The sequence below is a fragment of the Tachypleus tridentatus genome, chromosome 7 (assembly GCF_004210375.1).
Source record: "Tachypleus tridentatus isolate NWPU-2018 chromosome 7, ASM421037v1, whole genome shotgun sequence".
NCBI lineage: Eukaryota > Metazoa > Arthropoda > Merostomata > Xiphosura > Limulidae > Tachypleus > Tachypleus tridentatus.
In genome coordinates, this window is record NC_134831.1 from 125,280,031 (window position 1) to 125,286,125 (window position 6,095).

Here is a 6,095-nt window from a genome sequence, read left to right on the forward strand (position 1 = left end):
GATCTCTGGAGCACTGAACTCAACGACGACGTACTGATACTGGATTATACTGTGTGGATCGAGTAGAATGTCCAGACGTACATACACACAAAATAATAACCAGCTGGAGTACCCGTCTCCTGGATGGAAGTTGTGTAAATTCATTATTAATAAAACGTCATCTTAGGATTATAAAAGATGCTTCCCTTATATGTTATCGTAAAAAAAACGCCCACACAAACTGCTAAACGCAAAATGCACAACTGAAAATTTGTACGCACCCTCACACAAGGACCTAATGAACCTACACAACAATTGTTGAACATACATACATACCATGCGAAGTAGGTACACGGACATATATAACAGACACTAGTATTATATTTATAAATGTAAGTATTTACATGGTCATACAAAAGACAGTGCTGTTGTATTTATATAGATTCCCTGGTTTATCTTTGATATAAATCGTCACATGACCTATCTGTTGTTATAGTAACATAAGTATTATGACACATCAGTATGATCTTTTCACTGTTTTTTATTCATTACAGAAATGAAAGACACCAAATAATTGGTGGTTTGTCAGTCTCTCAGCTTATAACGCTAAAAAGCGGGTTTTTGACACTAGTGATAGGTACAGCACAGATAGCCTATTTTGTAGCTTTTAGCTTTATAACAAACAAAGAAACACATACAAAATTATGGACACACTGTCGTTGATGTTTAAAATTAGTATCAACTTTAGAATCAAGAGTAAAATCAGACTTTTAACTTGTTCGCAACTGTTATTTCTTTCTCTTCATCTGTACATTTCTGTTATTGTAATATGTGGGTAGAAGAGTTTCTGTAATATCTTATTCGTGTTCAATTTGTTTTACTTTATCTTTCCATTCATAAACTGCTTGTCAGCACTCTAAGTCACTTTCTCCTTTTGGTTTCTATAATTAGGTAGACAACACAAAAGTCACATCAATAACATTTCATTTCTACGATTAGATGTATATCACAAAAGTCACTTCAATGGCCTTTGGTTTCTACAGTTAGACGTGTTACAAAAGTCACCTTAAATTATGTTCAGTAAGTCATAAAGAAGGCCTTAATTATGTTCAGTAAGTCATAAAGAAGGCCTTAATTATGTTCAGTAAGTCATAAAGAAGGCTTTAATTATGTTCAGTAAGTCATAAAGAAGGCCTTAATTATGTTCAGTAAGTCATAAAGAAGGACAGAAGTCGAACGTTTGTCTTTCTTCCCACGCTTACTTCATTAGGAAAAAGACCAAGCGACATTTACAAGGTGGACCATGTTAAAAGTTACGATCTCAGTCCCTGACTTTGTTCTGTTTCCAACAAGCACACATTTTCGTATTAGGAAAACAAATATTTCAAGAAAAGGGTATTGTGTCTAGGAAGTACAGGTACTTGAGGAAATGTGTTGAGTATAGAGAAGACAGGTATTTAAAGAAATGTGTTGAGTATAGAGAAGACAGGTATTTAAAGAAATGTGTTGAGTATAGAGAAGACAGGTATTTAAAGAAATGTGTTGAGTATAGAGAAGACAGGTATTTAAAGAAATGTGTTGAGTATAGAGAAGACAGGTATTTAAAGAAATGTGTTGAGTATAGAGAAGACAGGTATTTAAAGAAATGTGTTGAGTATAGAGAAAAGTGAAGTAACGAGAGATGTTAGCTTACAAACCTGTTAACAGAACAAAATACACTAAAGTATCAATTAATCTTTCAATAAAAGATTAAAGAAATTCAACACTAACAAACCGTATATTATATGTATATACATAACAGGAAGTAACTAGATGTATGTATATACATAACAGGAAGTAACTAGATGTATGTATATACATAACAGGAAGTAACTAGATGTATGTATATACATAACAGGAAGTAACTAGATGTATGTACATACATAACAGGAAGTAACTAGATGTATGTATATACATAACAGGAAGTAACTAGGTGTATGTATATACATAACAGGAAGTAGCTAGGTGTATGTATATACATAACAGGAAGTAACTAGATGTATGTACATACATAACAGGAAGTAACTAGATGTATGTATATACATAACAGGAAGTAACTAGGTGTATGTATATACATAACAGGAAGTAGCTAGGTGTATGTATATACATAACAGGAAGTAACTAGGTGTGTGTACATACATAACAGGAAGTAACTAGATGTATGTACATACAAACAGGAAGTAACTAGGTGTATGTATATACATAACAGGAAAGTAACCAGGTGTATGTATATACATAACAGGAAGTAACTAGACGTATGCACACATAACAGGAAATAACTAGATGTATGTACATACATAACAGAAAGTAACTAGGTGTATGTATATACATAACAGGAAGTAACTAGATGTATGTATATACATAACAGGAAGTAGCTAGGTGTATGTATATACATAACAGGAAGTAACCAGATGTATGTACATACACAACAGGAAGTAACCAGGTGTATGTATATACGCAACAGGAAGTAACCAGATGTATGTATATACATAACAGTAGGTAACCAGATGTATGTACATACATAACAGGAAGTAACTAGATGTATGTACATACATAACAGGAAGTAACTAGGTGTATGTATATACATAACAGGAAGTAACTAGGCGTATGTATATACATAACAGGAAGTAACTAGATGTATGTATATACATAACAGGAAGTAACTAGGTGTATGTATATACATAACAGGAAGTAACTAGATTTATGTATATACATAACAGAAAATAATTAGGTGTATGTATATACATAACAGGAAGTAACTAGGTGTATGTATATACATAACAGGAAGTAACTAGATGTATGTATATAATAACAGGAAGTAAATAGATGTATGTATATAATAACAGGAAGTAAATAGATGTATGTATATACATAACAGGAAGTAATTAGGTGTATGTATATTCATAACAGGAAGTAACTAGATGTATGTATATACATAACAGGAAGTATCTGGATGTATGTAGATACATAACAGGTAGTAACCGGATGTATGTATGTATGTAAGTGGTAATATTTGGACTGATAGATGTATCGTTACAACAAAGTTACATCCATTTTTTATAGATTTACAAACAGTATTTTACGTATTTTTATCTGATCAACATTTCAGTCTTATAAGATCCGAAATCGTTTTTGACAATTTAGTTTTCACAACTCGGAAATGAGTTGCATTTCTCTTATTTCGTTCATTATAAGATTGCAAATGATTAAAGTTTTTCAGTTTTCATATATCTAGGATACACTACTACTCTTTGGCGGTTTCGTTCCGTGAATTGGTTTCCTCGATATACCAAATGATTGGACTCGAACGAAAATCTACTTCGACTACACGTAGGACTAAATTGGCTTTGTTAAAACTGTTCCAGACAAAGACAACTGTACCTTTTAGAAATAACTTAATATGACCGTGGTTTCGCCCAGTAAAGGCGTCATCAGATACGGACGAAAACTTGGCAGTAAGCAACGAAATATTCATCAAAAATACAATTTATATATAAAAACGGCTTTTTTATGTAAAACATTTTCTCAACTCAAAAGAGTCGTTTTTACATAAAAATTTTCCTTTACAAGTGGGTTTTCTCGACATCACCAAAAATACAATTGTTTCTGTTCTCCCATTTCGCAAGTTAAGATTTTCACTAGTGATTTCAGGTACTAATTACGTAAACATATATATATATATATATATATATCTAATGGATAGATATACTGATATGCCTGTTAATAAACTCACATATACACTAAATACGTCTATACATAAGTGTAAGAAAAAATGTGTAAATATAAATTCTATATTAGTATTCACAATTATAGTTTACCAACGGCATATATTGAAAGTTATTTAAATCCAATTACAATATTATCTTTCGTCGACTTAAAAAGTTGAAAACTGAAGACTTTACCTTTTAAGCTGTCAGGCACGAAAGAAACGAGGTATTATTTCTGGCTATGGTCGCTCTAATTAGTACAATCACTATATTAGCTTATGTAGTGATTTATATCAATAAATGGTATTGATAACTGGAAATGTGTGCATTACTTCTGTTTTACAATTATCTTACAATAAGATCTGAGCAACAGATTCGTCATTGCTTCACGCGCGTCTACTAATCTGGGCAGCACGCACACGTACGCTGCTAAGGCGTTTCACAAGTCAGAGTTAAACTGGAAGGCAGCAAGTAAAACAGCCAGTGATAGAGCATGCGCGAATGCTCGGTGTCTGAAGTTTCTGTTTTTACATTTTACGTCAGAAAATCATGAGAAAAGGTAAACAAAACATAGTTATACAGTCCTGAAAAAGGCTGTGTAACGAAAGAACGAAAAAATGTTGCACTGAGAAACATTGTTACGTATTACACAATAATTATTAGTTTCTGGTAAGATTTCTCAGTTACACAATAATTATTCGTTTCTGGTAAGATTTCTCAGGAATTTCATTAAACAAACATGAAACTTATCAACATATATTTCCATTGGATAACGAGATGGTTTATCGGAAGATAAATTATTTTCATATTGAATACACGTGATAAGATAGTATATCAATAACACAGGTCAAAGTGGAAAATTAATAAAATAGATGCGCATGTTTTCATCAGCTCATTTCCAAAGTGGATTTTTAACAGGGCATGAGATAGAAAATGGAGGTTGACAAAGGTTATTTTGCCTATAATTATTCATAAATTCCAAAATTCTTCTTCAAAAAGGGCTACGAAGAACATTCTGCTGTAAATAGTCCATTAACATGTTGCTGTAAATAGTCAATTAACATGCTGCTGTAAATAGTCTATTAAGATACTACTGTAAATAGTTTATTAACATGCTGCTGTAAATAGTCCATTAACATGTTGCTGTAAATAGTCTATCAACATGTTGCTGTAAATAGTCTATTAACATGCTGCTGTAAATAGTTTATTAACATGCTGCTGTAAATAGTCCATTAACATGTTGCTGTAAATAGTCTATTAACATGTTGCTGTAAATAGTTTATTAACATGCTGCTGTAAATAGTCCATTAACATGTTGCTGTAAATAGTCTATTAACATGTTGCTGTATATAGTCTATTAACATGCTGCTGTAAATAGTTTATTAACATGTTGCTGTAAATAGTCCATTAAGATACTGTCGTAAAATAATCTATTAACATACTACTATAAATACTCTATTAACATCATGCTAGTACAGAAACAATGTAACGTATAAGGGAGACAATGTGTTATTTTTGGCCAGGTGGTTAGGTCGCTCGACTCGTAATCTGAGGGTCACATTAAATATGCTCGCCCTTTTAGGCGTGAAGTCGTTATAATTCTCGGTCAATCCCACTATTCGTTGGTAAAAGAGTAACCCAAGAGTTGATAGTGGGTGCTGATGACTAGCTGCCTTCTCTGTATTTTAAAATGCCAAATTAAGGATGGCTAGCGCAGATATCCCTCATGTAGTTTTGCGTGAAATTCAAAAAACAAACAAAAATGTGTTATAATATATAGTTAGAATCGGACATTGTTCTGTTATTAAAAAAATAGAAGCACCTTCTCGTAGTGGTTCCCTGGTGGAAACAGCGGTAAGTCAATAGATTTAAATACTGAAATCAGAGTTTCTATTCCAGTCGGCCCGGCATGGCCAGGTAATTAAGGCGGTCGACTCGTAATCTGAGAGTTGCAGGTTCGAATCCCTGTCACACCAAATATGCTCGCTTCTTCAGCCGTGGGATCATTATACGTTACAGCCAATCCCACCATTTGTTCGTAAAAGAATAGCCGAAGGGTTGACGGTGAGTGGTGATGACTAGCTGTCTTCCCTCTTGTCTTACACTGCTAAATTAGGGACGGCTTGCGCACATGGCCCTTGTGTAGCTTTGCTCGAAATTCCAAAAAACAAACCATATACATCCCATATACATATAAAACAAATAACATACCAGTGGATCAGCTGTAAACTTATGGGCTTATAACCCTTGAAACCTGAATTCGATACTCGCTGTGGGCACATCGTAGACAGCCCTAATTTGTTTGTTTGTTTGAGTTAAGCACAAAACTTGCAACGGGCTGTCTATGCTCTGCCTACCACAGATATCACT

General features: G+C 33.3%; 1 protein-coding gene across 1 annotated transcript in view; it reads right to left on the bottom strand.

The window, feature by feature from the left end:
- Nucleotides 1-4,184, bottom strand: part of LOC143256527 (glycine receptor subunit alpha-4-like) — a 49,644-nt gene extending 45,460 nt beyond the window's left edge. Inside the window, exon 1 of the mRNA XM_076513872.1 lies at nucleotides 3,921-4,184. The gene's annotated coding sequence lies outside the window, so the exon portion shown is untranslated. The remainder of the gene's footprint in view (nucleotides 1-3,920) is intronic.
- Between the last annotated feature and the right edge of the window lie 1,911 nt (nucleotides 4,185-6,095).